This window comes from Siphateles boraxobius, unplaced genomic scaffold (genome assembly GCF_051911475.1).
Source record: "Siphateles boraxobius isolate OS27281-9 unplaced genomic scaffold, OSU_SipBor_1 22, whole genome shotgun sequence".
Classification (NCBI taxonomy): Eukaryota; Metazoa; Chordata; class Actinopteri; order Cypriniformes; family Leuciscidae; genus Siphateles; species Siphateles boraxobius.
In genome coordinates this window covers 21,143,418-21,163,984 of record NW_027508833.1, presented here as the reverse complement: position 1 = coordinate 21,163,984, position 20,567 = coordinate 21,143,418, and the positions used below count along the sequence as shown (strand labels likewise).

At 39.4% G+C, this 20,567-nt stretch overlaps 1 protein-coding gene across 1 annotated transcript in view; it reads right to left on the bottom strand.

The window, feature by feature from the left end:
- The window catches only part of lrfn5a (leucine rich repeat and fibronectin type III domain containing 5a), a 121,048-nt gene extending 110,074 nt beyond the window's left edge, over positions 1 to 10,974 (bottom strand). Inside the window, exon 1 of the mRNA XM_077239059.1 lies at positions 10,215 to 10,974. The gene's annotated coding sequence lies outside the window, so the exon portion shown is untranslated. The remainder of the gene's footprint in view (positions 1 to 10,214) is intronic.
- Between the last annotated feature and the right edge of the window lie 9,593 nt (positions 10,975 to 20,567).

Genomic DNA, 20,567 nt, shown 5'->3' with positions numbered 1-20,567 from the left:
AGTAGCTCAACTAACACAATCATTATAAAGGCGTTTAAACAACAAAACACATCCACTTGCACATATTTGACAATAGGAATTGTGAATATTTTTAATAAAAAAGAAAATAAAAGCAGGTCATCAGTCATTCAGCGCTATTGTGGCTGCGGTGTGTCACGTGACAATCAATGACGCATCACCATGGAAACAATAAAGTGATACTTTCTAAATAACAGTCGCCTTGAAAAACGTATGCTTGGGGGTCAGGCAAAATATTTGAAACTTGCTTGTGAAAAGGTTAAATATAAATCAATGTATAAATGAAACTGTGTCGTTTTTGAGCTGTGCATAGATGAAGTTGAATAGTTAGGGCTACTACACTACTGTTTAATATTGGTCATTATGGCGGTGCTTGGAGAGCCAAATATTTTCTGAGGTGGTACTTGGTGTAAAAAGTTTGAGAATCACTGATCTAGGATATCTGATTAGTCTCATAAAGGAGGTGTCATATAGAACGGGCTTCAGGTGTTCATTCCTTCTTCAGATTCACCTCATGCAGCTATTCCTTTTAGATGTTTATTTATTTTTTTTAACATTGATGCGTTATTAATACTCAAGCAACGTTGTTCTAGTCATATTTTCGTATTTTGATATACATACAGTTTTTTCATGCCATTTTTTTATTTGTCAACATTAATTTTCGTATCAGTGTTTTCATTTTTAAAATTTCATTATCTCCATGCCAGACACACCCCACCCGAGTACTTGTTTTTGAGACCTATCAGTACTTGAAATGAGAAATTGACAAAAATGCCCATCTCGAATTGTCTTCTGTAAGTGGAAAGGGAGTACTTTTCCATTTTTAGTAAATTGCTGTCATGTAAATGTACCCTTAGAATTAAAAATATGTTTTGCTACTGTACCTTTTGCTAACTTCAATATAAATTACTTTTGTTAGAACCTAACCTGTTATTGCCAAACCTGTGGATAAATTCACCCAAAATGTATATTCTGTCATCATTTACTCGCCCTTGTGCTCCAAACCAGAATGGTTTCTTCTGTGGAATGCAAAAGGATACATTTCTTGAATGAATGTGAAGTTTGAAAAAGTGTATCTTTATGAGATGAACAGAAGTTTATATATATATATATATATATATATATATATATTATATGAAAATTATATAATTTCGTTCCAAGTAAAAAAAAAGCTGATTTTATCAACCATTACAGAACAAAAAAGAGATGGAACATCACCTGACTTTACTTACATCCAGTTGCAATGAAAAAGTTTTACCTTGCAGTAACATTCAGTTAGTTTGACAGAGAAAATGACTATTACCAAATTTTATTCACTTCATCTCAGAGGATTTTTCTTGTAAAGGATCCTTTAAAATCACCAAGGCTGAAATACCCTGCAATTGTACTTTTGTTATATTAAACTGGTATACTTAAAGTCTGTTAAATTGGAGCAACTAATTTTTGGTAGCGCTGAAGTTCAACTAAAGTATACTTGATTGTGCTAAAGTGGAACTATTGCAAGTATACTTAAGGTACACTTTAAATATCTTGCATTTAAAGACTGATTATAAATAGATCATACAATCCTTATTAATAATGATATTAAAACACATTTTAGGCTTAATATTAAGAAATGTGCATTGTGCAATAAAGAAATACTCCAAATAAAATGTAATTATAATTTTATATCACCAAGTCTTAAGTTATATGTCAATAAATTTTATTGGATTTGATGTATGAAATAAATGTATTTTAAATAGATTTTGGTAGAGTTTTTCTTAATAGGGTATCCCCAGACATTTAGCCAACATATATAATTGAGTTATCTCATGTCATCCCTGGGTTACTTGAGCTTTCCAGCAAGTACTTTTTGTATTCTTTAAGATAAGTAAATGAAAAACAACCAATCCCCATAGATCACAACAAGCCCCTATAAACACAGGCCAGAAATAGTTTGTGGTGTGTGATAAATCACAGGCTAATGAGAGAGCGGTGAGGTGGTGCATTTGTATTCTGCCCAGCTGTTGGCAGACTTATATCTGCTTTGAGCCTCTCATGATCATAGTGAGAGGGAGAGAGACTTAAGCCATTATAGTCTGATATTCACCCTGAATACAGATGTGCATACATCCATTTAAGTCCATCATTTAGTTTTAATATGCGCAGGAGACAGAGGCCAGAGGAGGTAATCATATATGCAGTAAACGCACCTACCGAATCTTTATCTTCATCAGCTGGGCCAAGTGAAGTGCCATTAGGGTCTCTTGGCGTAGCCACACTAGCCACATCGCCTAGCCACACTTTATAGTTTGTGCTTGTGTACGCCTGTAGATAAGCAGCCATTTCCATTACCAGAAAATGGTGCAAGAATACAGAAAGAGCTTTAATGCACTCTTTACCACTTAAGTGAGTATATCCGGCATGCCGGGTGGTACCGTCTCTTTTTAAAGTTGCAGCAGACCTCTTTTATGACTCAATATCTGCTTGCTTTAGTAAGATCCGCTTACTGCAAGCCAAACCTGGCCAGCCATGTTTGCAGCAAGGGAGCTGTATCAGATGCCACCCTCTGTATCAGACAGTGTTACAGTGCTTTACTCACTCAGATCAGCTCAACAAAGTCACTGCTCTGCACCTTACACTCATCAAAACAAAGATTTCTCAAGTTTCCTTCAGTGATCAGTACTAAAATAAAAAATTTAATGTGAAGAACATTTTAATAATCTAAGGGTACGTTAACACAATGATATGCTTTAAACGGAGACGTTTTTCCTCTGAGTTTTCCACGTACAGACGACACCATTGTCACAACGATTCCTATTCACATGGATCCGCGAAAACGTCTAAAAACCCTGTCTGCTACCAGGCCATCAGATGGGGATGAAACACTATAGACTGAACACGTAATTTTGCACCAGAAGAAACGTTTTCATAGTTCCAATAACTACTGGGAGAAGTACCTGCTTTTTGGCATGTTCGCACCGCAGGAACAGTGAACAATTTCAGTTATGGGAAGTTAGGAATGCCTCCACGAACATTGAAAACAACGAAAGATGGACCTGACGCCATAGTCCAGGCACTTCTCAATCTTTATACTAAGGAGGAAATCCAACGCGACTTTGAAGGGAGTAAAACATGATTATGTATTTCTGCTCAGCTAGCGACATTGGGCATCAACCACACGGCAAACTCTATAATACTTTTTTCGTAAATCGTTTACTTTCTTTGCATAACAGTTCTATGTATTAGATAGGACTGTTAAACAGAACGTAATCTAATGATCGGGAGAATGGGAGCGCTGTGTGCTCAGACGCTGGTGTTCTCAGCGCTGTCGAAATAAATGTCCGCAGTGTCGTCAAAATATAAGTCCCGCACAACAACCAGAGCGACGTAAGTGGCGGATTGTGTCACTTCAGAGTTCCTACTGGTAGTGTGAATGCAACCTATAAAAAATTAGTTCTTGAGGGACTGCCCATGTGGCCAGTTCATGTTACGGAGTTCGTATAACTACCAAGTGCAAAATCCCCTGATAGAGAACCTTTTGTGCAACAGAAAGGATCTTCATGAAAGAATCTAGAAAAGATCTTCACAGAACCATATGCTAATAAAAAAACTGTAAAAACAAATAGTAAATTTAACTGTAAATGACTGAAAAAATGCTAGAGTAGTAATCCCAATGTTTTGAAATAATGTTACATTTTTGTTTTAGGAAGTGAAAGAGAACTAATCCATCTTATAATGTACAGTGAAAACCGTGAACTGGCCTTCCCAGAATTCCCTGTGACATTTCAAATTTGATCTTTTTCCAATAAATTAGTTTTTAAGAGTGTAATTTCTAATGAATGAACTGGAATAAGAGTATGATAGTCATTCATAATATAAGCAACATTTCTGTTTTCTGAAGAAAGAAAAAAAGGTTCCAAACTGGGTTTTGCAGCTATGCCATAGAATAACCATTTTTGCATCCTCAAAGAATTTTAACAGTTCTTAAAATATTATTTTTTTCTTAGTGTGAAGAACATTTAAAAATCTAAGAACCCTTTTCCACAATAAAGAACCTTTTTGTGCAATGAAAAGGCTCCATGGATGTTAAAGGCTCTTAGTGTAATAAATAAATAACCATAAAATAACCTTTATTTATTAACCAATAAATAACCTTTATACATTTAATTGTAGAGTAGGCAGAACATAGAAAGTAAAGATCTTGGATGTGACAGAAGAGCTCATGCTGCTTGTCATGTGGATTTACAAACACATGTGATTGATTGTGGCACCTGGATCAGATTAAGGTCATCCATGCTGTTGATGGCTCTTCCTCTATGCCTGTAATCTGATCACATCAGAAAAGACCAGGGGTGTGTCTCAATCAACTCCTTAGCTTGTGAATCAGTATATTGTATTCAAGAATTCGGGCACTGGAAAGGACAGTAAAGGACGCTGGCTCACTACTCAGTACAACATCACTACTGGTATTTATGAACAACAGCAGAGCATGTCTTTCTGACATTTCTTGCAATGCTATTTAAAGCAATGTCTAGCGATGTATGTTTATGCTTAAACATAATAATAGAATCATTTGTATTTTTAAAAACATCTATCGCATGTCATTATGTGTAGTGAGTTGGCTCACATGATTTAAATGTTGTGCTTCTGAACTTTCGTTAAGGGAACATAGTGAGCATCGATGCTCCCTCGTTTTCATGATGCACTGTGGGAGTTTGTCAGGGAGCGAACGTTTCAGTGCCCTGGAAGGATTCTGCGATTGAGACAGCCCTTAAAATGGCCGACTCCCTGATCAGTGCCCTGAATATCACCCCAGGTCTAATGCTCAAATAAACTCATAAAAATAAAACACTTCCTTTCTCAGAACACAACACAAATATTTATCCCATTTTCACCGTGTGAATACAAGAATATTTGATTAGATTAGACATGAGATTGGCATTGCAGAAAATCCCTAAAACGGAGATCAGAGAAAACAAATATTCCAAGCCAATTCTGTTCGGATGATGAGGCTTAAATAAGTGCTGTGTAGATGCATGGGCTTCTTTAAAGAGATAACTTTCGTTAGCTAAGAACTATTAATCTTGTTATGGATGACACAGGCTTTGCTCCATAGAGGAAAGCAGAAGGTAGCGGCGATATGCTAATGCCGTTGACAGCTAATGCATGCTGATGATTTATTTCTAGATCAGAGAGGCCTGATGAATCTTCAGTCACCAAAGGCTTTCAGTGGCACTACAACAACAAACAACTGCATATCAACACTTCTATAATCTTTTGACTCCATTAGTGCTTTGGATCACAAATCTCATTTTATGGTCTCCTCCACTACATTTATCGGAACTCAGTGTTAATTCAGTACACATGCGGGTGAAAATCATGAAATATGTCAAGAATATGCACAAAGATCATCTTTCACCCATATATAAAACAGAAACAATACTAACTTTATTTTGCATTAAAGATTTTTTATGACCATTTGCATTGACATGATATATGATACATCAACTCACCCACCATACTCATCATTAATGTAATGTAGTTTTTTAAAAAATATCGATTTTTTATATAGATGTATTGATACTGAAATATCGGAAACAATTCCCATACTCATTTCCCACAGTATTGAATCGATCGACCGATACCTGCTGTGCTTTCTCGCACTCTTCTCTCGACAGCGAGTTGACACACACACCCGGCTCCTCTCATTCACTCAGCATAATTTTACTGATTCTGGCAAGTTTCGTGCTCACACCCAGAATGCATGCACATAAAGTTGTCTCTCAAACAGCTCGAGAGTCGCGAGTATCAAATTGAGTTATTTTTGCAGCTTATGGCTCTTAAATGATCAAATACACACACAATTATGTCAAAATGCCCGTCTTGGCAAGTATTCACATACACAGTTTTTCCCCGTGGTATTGAAAATGGTATTGAATATTGATATTTTTTCAAGGTATCATATCGAAGTTAGAAATTCCAGTTTTGTGACAACACTGATGTAATGTGAAAAAATACTAATAAGTTATAGTATTTTTGTAATGAATTTAATTAATTGTGGTTTAAATAAAATTATTTAAAACTATGCTTTGTATTTTTGTTAAAGTAAAGAAATTTGAAGAAAAATGTTTTAACTGTCAATAAAAATGTCACAGTGCAATACATTTTAAAGGGATAGTTTTAATTTTAGTTTTTAAAAATGTTAATTCTGTCATAATAACCTTATATAATTACAAACCTGTATGGCTTTCTTCTGTGGAATAGATATTTTGAGAAATGTCTCAATGTTTTTTTTTTGTTTTTTTTTTACACACGATGGAAGTCAACGCCCAGCATTCTTCAAAATGCAGAAGAAAGTAATTTGTAAATGAAAAGTATATGATGACAAAATATTCAGTCTGTTTGTCTGTCTGTCTTTCTCTTTGTCTGTCTATCTATCTATCTATCTATCGTTCTATGACCTAGTTTCCTCACACATGTAGATGTGGCAGATGGTAAATTAATTAATATTAAATATAAAACCAAATAGAAAAAAAAAACATTGGGACATATTGAAAATCATTAAAATAATGCTTTGATAAAGTCCATATGTCTCATTTGAGCTGCAGCACTTAAAAATGGTAGGGAATCCACTAGAGTATTGATAATGCTATTATACTATTATCATATTAGATAACTCTTTTTTTTTTTGTCACTTCCTCTTCCTTCTGGTGATTTATTTCCTGTTTTTACACTTGATGGCTTCAAATTCATAATAACTTTTCTCGGTTCAAGTCTCAGTAGACCACATCTACCACTGTCCAGTACAAGACACACATTCACACACACGCACACACACACACACACACACACACACACACACACACACACACACACACACACACACACACACAGCACAGAAGAAAGTCTTCACTCTCCAACACATACACATAACTAATGGCATTATAGCCTCATTGGCCTTTGTACACAGACTCTATTTCTATTCACAGCTGTCACTTTTCTCTTGCTTAAAGCAGCAGGGTTGCAAGATCAAAACAAGGCACTGGTGCCTCAGTGACAGCTCATTATCACAGACAAACACCCCCTAAAGTGACTCCCACTCGAACCTCTGCCATTTTACCTCTCCGCCTCTCCCGTCACTCTGACAATAAGCACACTCTCCCCGTCTCCGAACGCCAGCACTCCCGAATCCGACATTCAAAACGCTTAGTGCTGATCATGACCTCACTGTGGCTATGTTGTGATTTTATGCTGCTTCAAAAATCTGGCTGTTTTGATTAGAATTGTTTCAGTTTACTTCTCTCGCCAAACATTTCCTGAACGCCTGCCCAAAAGCTTTTTACATCCCAGTGACTCTGTCCTCTGCGACTCAAAAAATAGCTTCCAGAAGATTCAGGTGGTGCCTCACAGCATCTGCAGTAACACCGCAGGGTTGTTTTAACCTGTGTAGACCTGCAATAACAAAAAAAACATTTTCTAGGGAAAATATTGGCATGTACATCTTGTCTTGTCTCAAAAGTCAGATATGAGGTCAGAACGTGCATTAAAGGTAGGGATTTGACCTCATATCCAGTATCTAATCTTTATTGACATGTTTACATTCATCTACTTCATCACAGATCTATTATGTTTAATGCATCTGTTTTAGTTGACTGAATTCAAAAACAGGTCAGGCAACAGCTGGCCACCCAGGCCTGAAAATACTCTATACCAGTCAGAGCAGATACACTATACAAATCTCCCACAGAAAACAACATGGATGATTGACTGAGAGATATGATTTAACCTTTTAGTCCATGACATCAAACAAAGCCATACAAACTATAAGAATAAACATAGGATTACCCTTTACTCAACCATACACATATACATAGCTTTCAGGTTCCTCTCATCTCTATATTTGAAGCAAAAAACAAACAAAAAACCCGCACAGGAACAAACCAGAGACATGGCTGCTTCTCCAGACAGCTGTAAACAGAGGCATATTAGGTTCCACCATCTCAGCACAGCTAACATGTCTCCTAATTTCTCACAAGTCACACATGTAACGCCTATCTCGAACAAGCAGCTTACAGCATATTACTATAAATCAACTAAAACTTACCAGGTCTGCTGTGATTGCGACCTGCTAGTTGCATCATTTCAAGGAAAGCTCAGTTTTACTCTGTACTGCAAAATAACTCAATGAGTGTGATAATCTTAGAGCATTAACAACTTTTTCCCCCTTTCCAATTCCTTAATCAAACAATCACGCAAGCTGTGGGAATCATTGCGCTCTTGCTGGCTTCTTGGCTCCATCTCATCATATCATGGGTCTAAGCTCAGCAAGAGTAATTAAACAAGTCTGAAGGACTTTCTGGCATTCTGGCACCACATTCAACAACACAGCGCAGGAGATTTAGGAGCTGTCCGTGGTTCTGGAAAACATGCTAATTTCAATGTTACGCAATAAATGGATATCAATGGATATCTATGTATAGTAAATCTTAAGATGAGTGGTTACTGTCAACCACAAGGCCAATATGAAAGCAGCTCCATAAAACAATAACACATTACCTATGCAGGTTGTTACTGTACTGTAATATGAATACGCTAATATAAAGTTTATAACCCTCTTTCCTTATATACAGTCTTGCCAGCATGATATAACCATAGTTTCCCACATCCCTATCCAGGACGACAGTGTGTTCGGCCCTCAGAGCTGTTGTGTGAGCCATAAATTGAATTATAGCACCACCAGCCAGTGGAAGAGGTGCTGCAGTTCAGTTACCCATCTACTCTGTGTGAAAACTCAAACATTGTGGCCAAAAATATACAGCAGCTTCATATCAAACAACGTATCTCGTATATTGGCATTTTGTGAACTTCGAAACAACAATTTTAGTAATTCCATTTCTTTTCAAGTAATTCAAGACAAAATTACACATTTCTGTCAAAGTAACTGATGGAATTTGACTCAATTTAAAATAAAGGATATCTTTATTGCATATTATTCTGCATTTAGATATAAAATATTTTTAGAACACAAATTATATATAATTTATTATTTATATTATATAGTATTTAAATAATAGTCAAAAACAGTACAAAATGTTTTTGTTTAGGATAATCAAAAAGCTGCATACAACTCAATATATCTCAATATATTAACTGTAAATAATCTGAATATATCCAAAGACAACTGCGAAATGCTCCTTCAAATGCTCTCTTACAGCAGTTATTAGGCTACCTCCAATTTGCTAAAAGATTAAACTAGGAAGACAACTCCAATCTATTAATTCACACACAAACGACTTCTGAAAGTCCATTTTAGGGAAAATTACAATATAGAAAAAATAGAAAAGAACCACCGCTCATCCGTCAGAAATGTCTTGTAGAGAGGTGCTGCTACATTAAATCATCAGGAATAGTAAAAATACAGCAGCCGCACACTCAAAACACTGTGCAAAATAAATTTTAATAGCAAGCTTTCGGTCTTCCGACCTTCTTCAGGCATACAAACAAAGTCAAAAATTACCATATAACATTCAAGATCCAACCCTGAATTTATTTTTATTTTTTATTTTTTTGTAAATTTAAATAGGCTATCACTTTTATCCGAAAAATTACATGAAAGCCAAATGGCACATATGACTTGGATACGCCTCCTGTATCATCGACAGGATCTGTGCCAATGTTGAAGACTATTACTTCATTGCTTCTGATAGTCAATATTTCACAAACTAAATAATTAAATAAAATAAAAATGAGAGAGAATGTCACTCTTAATCTCATCGTTACATAGAATAGAGCAGATTACGGATGTGGGTGCATATAAAATAATTGATTTTGATCTAGTCTTTCAACATAACCCCCTCCACCGCCCAACACACACACACACACACACACACACACACACAAACACAAACCCATCCATCCCATTATCTGAACTATACAATCACTCAGACCAAATCATGGCTATATCTTTAATGCATGAAGCACATACAATATGCTATAATAAACCATCTCAATTTAGCTATTTCTAATTTCTTAGAGCAAAATAAAATAGTCTACTCCTTAAGATATATATTGACCTTGCCTAAAAGCCAAAGCTCGATCTGACAAATACATCTAGACACTGAAAAGAGATTCGAACTCTCGGCACCAATTATTTAAGGTCGAGAAAGGACATTTCAATGTGACAAACCATTCAATAATCAGACAGAAAAGTTTACCTTGCAGAAGGAACACCAGTCCTGCTTGAAGCACCGAGGGTCAGAGGAACCGAATCTTCTCACTTGTCATATTTTCCCATATTGTGCTCCACTGGATTCACACTAAATTCAAAGGTGCGCGTGATATGAAGGCATCCAACAACCCAAAGCCCATATCCAAAACCACTAAAATCCAATGGGATATTTTTTCCTTTCGAAGTAATGGATTGATATCCCCAAATAGCCTACTGAGGGACAGTCAAATTCCTGCGCAACGTGCCCAACGCCCCTAAAGGAAGCTAAGTACTTGTTTTCCCCTCAGAAGCGCGGAAGCTCGTGCCATTCTCCTCCCGCCCGTCGACGCACCTCGCTCGAGCGCGAGCTTTCGTCCGCATTAAACCCGGGAAGTCAACTCAAATCTCAGCAGGGAGACCTTCACAACACGGCACCTTTACAAGTACTTCCCCCCAGCTTAATCCACACAGTCACTGACCGACTGCCTTCCGCGCCAGCCCTCCATCCAAAAGGTATCAAAAGTGTCTTCTCCTCAAGCTGCGTACAGTTACGCTCTCCACACGCGACTGAAGATGGATTAATAACTCGAAATTTCTCCGATAAGTCGATATAACACACATAGGATGCTAAAAAATGTAAAGAGAGGTCTAATTAATTGCACATGAAGCGGGAAGACGGGAGCAAATTCCTCAAAATAACGGTCGAGCTGTTTTAACAAACTAGTTTTGCACCAGCCACTGCCTGGGATCATCCGTATAACGGCTGTTCTCTCTACCCTGCTGTTTGGATTGGGAGAGAGAACGCAGGACGTCATCGCGGATTGGCTCAGACTGACGCTCGCAATACTTGATACGTGTGCCACTCTGCGCCCCTCAGTGAGAAGTGCTGTTGATTTAGGGTTCGAAGACGACAGAAAAGGTAAAGAAGACCACGGACTATGGCAGGCTGTTTTATCGTTTATTCATTAGAACAAAGTACTATCAATTTTATTCTTACTCAAATTTTGTTTTAACTAGGCTACTGTAGTAAGTCAAGGTTGACTATATCTGCAGCCTCAAAGCTAGCAGTCATTAGTTGGAAACAGGAGCCTAAACCCCTGTGTGGCTGCAGCAGCGCGAGGTTTTGGGATAATGATCAAGCAGACTAGAGACAGTGTAGTACCATAACATTCTCAAGTTTATTAATGGGTAAGTTCACCCAAAAGTTTAAATGATAGGCTATTATATATATATATATATATATATATATATATATATATATATATATATATATATATATATGTATATATATATATGTATATGTATGTATGTGTGTGTGTGTATATATATATATATGTGTGTGTGTGTGTGTGTGTGTATAGCCAAACACGTCTGTGCGTCAAACAATATGCAGCCAAACACAATCTGAGTTATATTAAAAAAACGATCTTCCAAGCTTTAACATTGGAGTGAATAGTAACTGTAAAGTAATCCATATATGTAAATAGTACATATAGTACATATAGTAATAGTATATATGGAATAGTAAAGTAATCCATATATGGTCTAGGGGGTTAATAGAGGCCTTCTGAAGTGAAGTAATGCGTTTTTGTAAGAAAAATAACCATGACTATATATTATATATAATAATTATAACTTTATAAACTGCAATCACTAGCTTCCGGTAACGTCAGTCTGCACTTCACAAGAGAGTCAAGTTCCGGCATATGACGTAGGATGTAGGAGTAGCATAAGCTTAGGTGAGAGTAGACTCCTCTTGCAGTTTAAACAAATAGGGCTTCACTTCAGAAGGCCTTTATTAACCCCCTGGAGCAGTATGGATTACTTTTCTGATGGATGGATGGATGAAGTTACCATCCAATCCCGTTATAAAGCTTCGAAGAGCCAGGATATTTGTATTAATATAACTGTGTTTGGCTGAAAGAAGAAAGTTATATACAGATGTCAAAAGTGAAGCCAAAGAAATAAGAAAATATTAACAATCATTTAGAAGTTATGACGTGGGCGTATGCATTTCGATTTCAAAAGCAACTTTTCTTTAGACACTATTAGGCAAATTAGCAATTGGATCCCCCTGAAGGATGTCAAAACAAGATGTAGTAATTTTTAAAATAGCAAACTGTTTGTTGCTGAAATATCCACAAATTCAATTCCAATAATTAAATACGAGGACACAGTTTACCTGTTACTGAGATGCATGTGAAATTTGTGTTTATTACTTTAGCAACAGTAAACTCCCTGCACGTTATTTTTCTTTAATCTTTAATAGATTATATATTTAATATAAAAACAAAGTGATTAAGAAATCTAACCGTGGAAAAAAAGAGACACTATTGTGTTTTCCAATTGCAATTGTAATCTCACTAGTTAAAATTGCTTTTTAATTGACATTTGTAATGATTAGTCAGAAAGGCTACTACTTTCCCCGATGTACGTACTATACATATTATAATAATTGCAATAACTGGATAATAACTAGGTACTAACCCTGAACATACCCCTAAAACTAACCTTAACTCATGTAGTTACCTTATACTACCCAGTACATTCTTAAGTACACTAATATCTTAAGCAAAAATCTTAAGTTATTGAGATAGTGACAACAGTATTAGAATACATACTAGTAAAGCTAGAATACATTCTAGTAAGAGTTGGGGTAGTTACTTAAAGTGCCTAAAGAACTACTAGTAAAACTGGAATGCATACCTAAAAAAAAGTTGATATCACATATTGACAGCATTTTGAAGAAAAAATGAAATGACAGTGTTGTAACTATTAGGATAGACCAGTAGCAGAGGAACAAGTAGCCTAAACGAATGAGAAAGTTACCTTCTGTTTTCTAACTAAATAGTACTAGAAAAGGAACAAATGCTAATACAACTTGTCATAAATGCACATGATACTGTCTGTATCTAACTTCCATTCCACACAAAACCCTCAGCCCTGTCCAAGGAAATCCAGCAGATGGTCGGGATTAAGAACGAGCCTTACGTCGTCCGAGTGCTGGAATGTTTCATGCAGTGAATGCACTGACATCAGTGAATGGAGCTACAGTTGATTAACCTATAAAGGTTTGAGTTGCTGCCGCTGAAATACCGCTTCCACACTCGTGTTGTGTGGAACAGGAGATTGATTACTTACGATCATACCAATAAAAGTGCCAATGCTGCATTAACCTCTGCGTCAAGAGTTCACTCACTACATATAGCTTGACATTTCAGCTGTCAATATCGATGCAACTCTTGTGTTCTATGCTGTAATTTAAAACACTCACAAAAATGTCTATTAAGAGTTTCCATAAGGGCACATTTGTGCCTAACTGCTGCTAGAAAACATAAATACTCTCCACAAACCACTTAAAGTTGTTGAACGGTGATTCAGCACCATGGACAGTGGTTTCTGCTGTTTTGCTGGGGTTTTTTTTTTAAAGTGAAAGTGAAAGTGAAAGTGACACATGATGGCCAAGTATGGTAACCCATACTTGGAATTTGACCTCTGCATTTAACCCATCCAAGTAAGTGCACACACATTAGGAGCAGAGTAGTGAGTAGTGAACACACACACACACTGCAAACGTGGATACACACACCCGGAGCAGCGGGCAGCCTTGAGTGGCGCCCGGGGAGCGATTGGGGGTTAGGTGCCTTGCTCAAGGACACCTCAGTCATATTCCTGCCGGTACTGGAATCGAACCAGCAACCTTTGGGTCACCAGTCCAACTCTGTTACCATTAGGCCATGACTGCCATGACTTTTATATCTTTGAGACACACACACACACACACACGTTGAGTTTTCATGTTTTATGGGGTCATTCCATAGACATAATTATTTTTATAATGTCCAAACTGTATATTAAACCCCCTAACTAAACCTAAACCTACCCATCAAAGGAAACATAACATTTTCAAAAAACATTACTTAGTATGATTTATAAGGCGTTTTTCTCAAGGGGGATCAGTGGGGACATAATGTAGGGTATACCTTAACCACACACACACACACACACACACACACTTGTTTGTATATCTTTTTGTAAATTCCATAGACGTAATGGTTTTTATACTCTATAAACTGTATATTATATCCCCCTACTAACCCTAACCCTAAATCTACCCTCACTGAAAAATTTCTGCATTCTGCAAACATCCCTTGGTATGATTTATAAGCTGTTTTCCTTATGCCAAACAATGTCAAAATTCTCACATTTTACTAACTTTGTGGTGACATTTGGTCCTTTCAATGTAGGGTAAACAAGAACACACACATACCTTTTTAGACCAATATTATTTTCAGTATAATAAATAAGTGTTTGTGTCCTGGTATACTAAGTGTTAGACACTGATGTAACTGTAATTCAGGTTTGTCCCCTTTCACCCTCAAAGAGTTGTCTGCAGTTGTGTTTGAACTTTTCCTTTGACGCAGTTCAAAGTAATCTCACAATGAGGTCCTTGTGGAACGGTCTATGAATCCTAAATGATTCACAGAAATGATGTGTTTCACTAAAACCATTTGTACATGCTTGAAAAGTGTTTGACAGGTATTTGACTTTTTCACTCCGTTGATTGCCTGGGCAATTCACAATTCTTTGTGTCGTCAGCACACTCCATAAAGTCACAACCGGTTGTTTCCCTGCACTCAGTATAACTACATGCAAGTAGAACATGGCATTAAAATGGTTTTATGTGCTGGATCAATTTATTTTGAAGCCCAGCATGCATGCAAGAGGTCTGTTAAGATGGGGGAGCTGTTGCACTGAACACTATATTGCTATGGATTATTCAGTCCAGGACTTCCTGCAGAGTCATTTATTTGAAGCAAGGCAAAACATGTTACAGAATATGCTTTCTCTAAAGTGTGAATTACAAAATGGCCATGAAATCTCCTTATTTGTACTATTTTATTACCACTCATTGTGGGTGTTCTCCTTCCAAAGTAAACACTTCCACTCAGCATTAAACAGTCCATCAGCATCTGCCCTGCAAAATAAAAAGCCCCCCTTGCTGATCATCTCATAATCAAGCTCTTGTTTAGCTGAATTAGCACTTACTTTAATTCACTCTGAAAAGCCATAATGAGGATTTTGGTTTGCCAATGCAATTTATAATCCTGCAATTATAACAAAATAGCTAGCTAAACTTAATTTCAAATAATTTAAAACATGACATTAAATATATATGAACTTCTATACTGATATGGACTAACGTTTTAGCTTTAATAACACATAAAGGCTACTTACTGATTACAATGGTAGTAGTAGGTTACTATGCTGTTAATTACTAAAACCTTTGCCATGAATGGTGAAAGACACTATTCTCATTTAATCACAAGCTCTCTAGAGAGGACAAATATACTATCTATCAGGTGTCTTCTGATGGAAATCGTACTCGGTTACTAACGTAACCTTGGTTCTCTTTAGAGAGGGAACGAGTACTGCGTAATATCTTACGCTACAGGGGAAAACCTCTTTTCCACGAAATATTGAAGCCAAAAATTATCCTTAATTTTGAATTAATGTAAAGCGCTGTGCAGCAGCATGCAGACATAGGCTGCTGCTGTTGCCGCAGGGCAGCCAATAGGCGCGCAAGCCGTCTTGCCTATCGAGAGAGGCTCTGTGTGACACACATCCAATGGGGGCATTTCGCGCCCATTTCGTAACGTCCCGCCAGAAAGGGCATGGTCTCGCCCTATAAACATAGCTCGATTAGGCTGGTACAACTGGTTTTCATCGCCGAAGCGAACCAGAGCTGTGTATGCACGGCAAGATACACAGTACTCGTTCCCTCTCTAGAGAGAACCGAGGTTACGTTAGTAACTGAGTACGTTCTCTTACGAGAGTATCTCTCGTACTGCGTAATATCTTACGCTATGGGGAACACAATGCAAAACGCTGTGCGTACTGGGATCCGACACCAAAGTCCCAAGGGCAGTAGCCCGGGGCTCATATAGTGCATAATCACCATAGACTCACAGAGAGTCGGAGAAGAGAGGCTGCAAGCATCATTCCCCATGAAATAGCATCCTACAGGTGCTAGTTATGTTAACAGTATTTCACGCAGACAGGGTGAACGTGTTCAGCCTGAACCGGGTAATAGTACGGGTTATTCAACACCCATGGAGCTGTTTTATCGCTCAGTTAGCGATGCACAGCCGAAACTCAGCATCTGGGCCGGCACAGTGGGGCAGATAGCACTGAATTCTATACCGACAGAAGCTTGGCTTGTAAAGCGGGAACCTCTAGGTTGTAAAACCTTATAAATGTAGACGGCGAGGCCCAGCCTGCAGCCGTACAGATATTGGTAACCCCACTATACCACGCCCACGATGAGGCCACGCCTCTCGTGGAGTGCGCTCTGACACCCAAAGGACACTGCAGGCCCTTAGAAGTGCAAGCCAGTGCTATGGCGTCGACTATCCATCTGGATAGGCTCTGTTTGGATGCGGCCAGTCCCTTGGACCGTCCGCCAAACAAAACGAAGAGCTGCTCAGTCTGTCTGAAGACCGACGAGCGGGACACATAAGCTCTCAGTGCCCTGACAGGTAGGACGGTAGGACTGTGTATTGATATGCCTGGCCCTCGAAAGGCGAATCTCAAGAATCGCCTGTGACGTGACGCTATTTGTATTTGGAAATAGGCGTTTTTCAGATATATTGACATAAACCAGTCTTCCTGGCGCACTTGCGTGAGGATTTTCCTGGTTGTCAGCATTCTGAACTGGCGTTTCATAAGCACTCTGTTCAGCTGTCGCAGATCTAGAATGGCTCTGAGACCCCCGTCTTTTTTCGGTACCAGAAAATATCTACTGTATAGCCCCCCTTCGCTCTGAGCCTGAGATAAAGGTTCTATGGCCCCTTTGCTTAGCAATTTCACTATTTCGGCTCAAAGTAGATGAGATACTTCGTTGTTTACCGTGGTTTCGACTCGCGCCGTGTAAGGGCAGGGACGACGAGCGAACTGTATAAAAAGATGCTATTCGCTAGTGTTTAACACCCATTCTGATACCCCGGGAAGCTTTGCCCACGCATCTGCTGGAATAACTAGGGGTAGAATGAAAACCGGGCTCTGGTCGCGGCATAGCGGCGGCTGTAGAGCTTCGGTGTGCTGAGACATAGACACTGTGTTTGTAGTGTGCGAGGCGGGAGGCGCGCCGATCACGGCGGGCAGCCTGGTCACGCTCGAATTCTCTATGACAGGTTGTGGAGAGAGAGCGAGTGGGACAAACCCCGTGGGGTTGAGCGTGTCTGTGAAGGAATGTGGGCGCGGGACGGCAGGCACATTCACTGCACTGAGAACACCGTCGGCTTGTGCTGACCGAATGTGTGTCGGTTTCGATTTTACAAAAAACGAGGGACACGCATCGTGTAGTGTTTGTGGGCACTGTGTCGTGGGCACATTTACTACATTTTTGCACAATCGACATGAGTCGATTTTATTTGTGCTAGCCCTGAACTGTGGCAGGCTGTGTCTGTGTGTGGGAATGGGACGTGGGCTTTCTTACAACACTCAATACACCATCGGCCGTGGCCGGAATACCAGAAAATACACTCTTTTGGGATTTATCTGGGTCGCCGTAAAAATGGCATTTGTGTGCAGGCAAGCGGGCTGTGGTGCCAGCTTGTTTACTGCGAAATACACTGGAACAGTCACATTGTTTGGAACTGAACGAGCGAGAAGTTTCGGTGGAGTCTGGCCGCGGCGAGACTTAAACACCGTGGGTCTTAGCTGACTGTATGTGTGTTGGTTTCGTTTTACAGAAAACGTGGCACATGCAGTGTGTAGTGTTTGTGGGCACTGGGTTGTGGGTTGTGGGCACATTCACTACATTTAATGCACAATGACATGAGTCGATCTCATTTGTGCGAGCCCTGCACTGTGGCGGGCTATGTTTGTGTGTAGAAATGAACACTGGGATGTAAGCATTTTTATTACACTCATAACACCATCGTCTGTGGCCGGAATACCAGAAAATACACTGCTTATATGATTTTTCTGGGTTGCCGTGGAAACGGCATTTTTGTGCAGGCAAGCGGACCATGGTACCGGCTTGTTTACTGCAAAATACACTGGAAAAGTCGCATTTTCTTGGAATTGAACGAGCGAAAAGTTTCGGTGCAACTCTGTCCGCGGCGAGACAAAATTTTATCTGCTGCTGATCGAACACGGGTCTCCCGTGCGAAGACTTTGGGTTTCGCCACTGAGCCACAGGGGGAAATGACAAAAGCTTAAAATAGCTTGAGCAGATAAGAGAGCGTCATCACAGTTTGTGTGTGTTGTTTGCAGGCGTGCGTGTTATACAACAGGCTCATTGCTGCAATATTGACATTTTCAGCCGCTCAAACTAAGAGGAGCTGAGAAATGTTTGAGAAATAGAGATTGGTCCAGCCTCGGCGGGACCAAAACACACACTTTCCTCATTTCGCCGGTGACGCATGTCCACGGGAGGCGGGGTAGCTTTCTTGTAACGTAAAGAAAGCTAGCCGCGCAGTGGTTTTGATGCTGGCCCGTTTCCCTGACGACTCGCGGGCAGAGGGGGGGAGGTCCACAGAGCTCGCCCAGTCCTCACTGTCCGACGCCAGGATAGAGCAGCTGGCCTTCTCGACAGATGCAGCTATCTCGTCGTCATTAACGGCGGAAGCGGCGGCGCACGGCGGCCGTTGTCTGTCAGCGAGCGACTCGTGTGAAGCTCGAGAAGCTGGCGGGTGAACCGGCGAGATATCACGGGCTGGAGAATTCTCGGGGCCGCGCTGGGCACGGCGCTTTTACGGCGCGGCGCTACAGCGGGCTGAAGTGCAGGCTCTGAGAAGGATGCCAGGCGAGTTCTCAGAGTCACCATCGGCAGTAGCTCACAGTGAGGGCATCCGCCGTCGACGAGAGTGAGAGCCGCATGATCCTCACCCAGGCAGGAAACCCAGATGACATGGCGATCCTCTTCACTGAGTGTGGCTCGGCACGAGCCGCAGTATCTATGCATCTTGAAAAAGACACAGCTCTTTTAGGAGAGGGAGAGAGACAGTGAAAAAATGTCTGTCGCAGCGGCGAACACACACACACACTTGCAGAAAAGGATATAACGCCGGAAAACGTAGCAGGTACGGCGGCTAAAGGCGGTGATGCCAGCGACTTCAGACTCAAGGCTCGTCCCGCTGTGTGCTTTTTCTCAGATGGCTTGGCTTCTCACTCCGGATCCAGCGGTGATGCTTCGCTGAAGAGATGAAAATCAGTTGTACCAGCCTAATCGAGCTATGTTTATGGGGCGAGACCACGCCCTTTTTGGCGGGACGTGACGAAATGGGCGCGAAATGCCCCCATTGGATGTGTCACGCAGAGCCTCTATCGATAGGCTCGTGGAAAAGAGGTTTTCCCCCGTAGCATAAGATATTACGCAGTACGAGAGATACTCTCGTAAGAGAACTGTCAGTTGTCAGGACCCAATCAACAGTAATTTACGTAACAGACAAATTAGACAGCAGACAGTCCTAGTGGGCAGAAAAAGGTTGTGGAACGCTGCATTTAATAGAGGGGAAATAATTTGTAACTATTTTGATTCCCCTTGAGATCATGTCTCTTTTTTAATGACTAATATGTTAATTAAAAAAAGTTTTTTCTACCCCCTTCAAACAAAAACAGATGTGAGATATCCCCTACGCAGTACCCATGTGCTTGTGCTCACACACGCGTGACCTGCGCTCTATTGTGCCATACCTTGTCACATCATCAGAGGGAATGAAACACCTTTGGTGTAGCTCCTAAGGGACACTTTCACACTGCTGATTTGAGATTCGGTTCTCCTGAGACCGCCTCTCTTGTAATCATGCTATGAGTCTGCACAGTACAATCTTCTGTTTTTAGAAAGACAGAGAAAGGATGCTAATGACTCTGATGGAGTGTAACTAGCTGTAATTTATGCAGATATGAATAGAACAGAAAAGTACACAGTCTGAGATGAGGTTTTCTTTATGTGTTACGGATGCTCGTCCTGTAGATATATATTGCTCTATGATTTAAAGGTTTCCTGTGACATTTTCTTTTTCCACCTCATGTTCAAACCAATATGCAGTATTTTTTTTCAGTGGAACACAAAAGAAAATGATTTATTAATGTTTACTATATATATATATATATATATATATATGGAAATCACATATTATATGGAAAATACATCACATATATATATATATATATATATATATATATATATATATATATATATATATACATGGCATCACATATATTCATCACATATATTTAAAATACTGTACATCACATATATATGGAAAGCACATATTAATGCCTTATTCTGCATGACCATATTCTGCATCCCTTATTTTTAACCCAATATCTAAATTTTACAATTACCTTA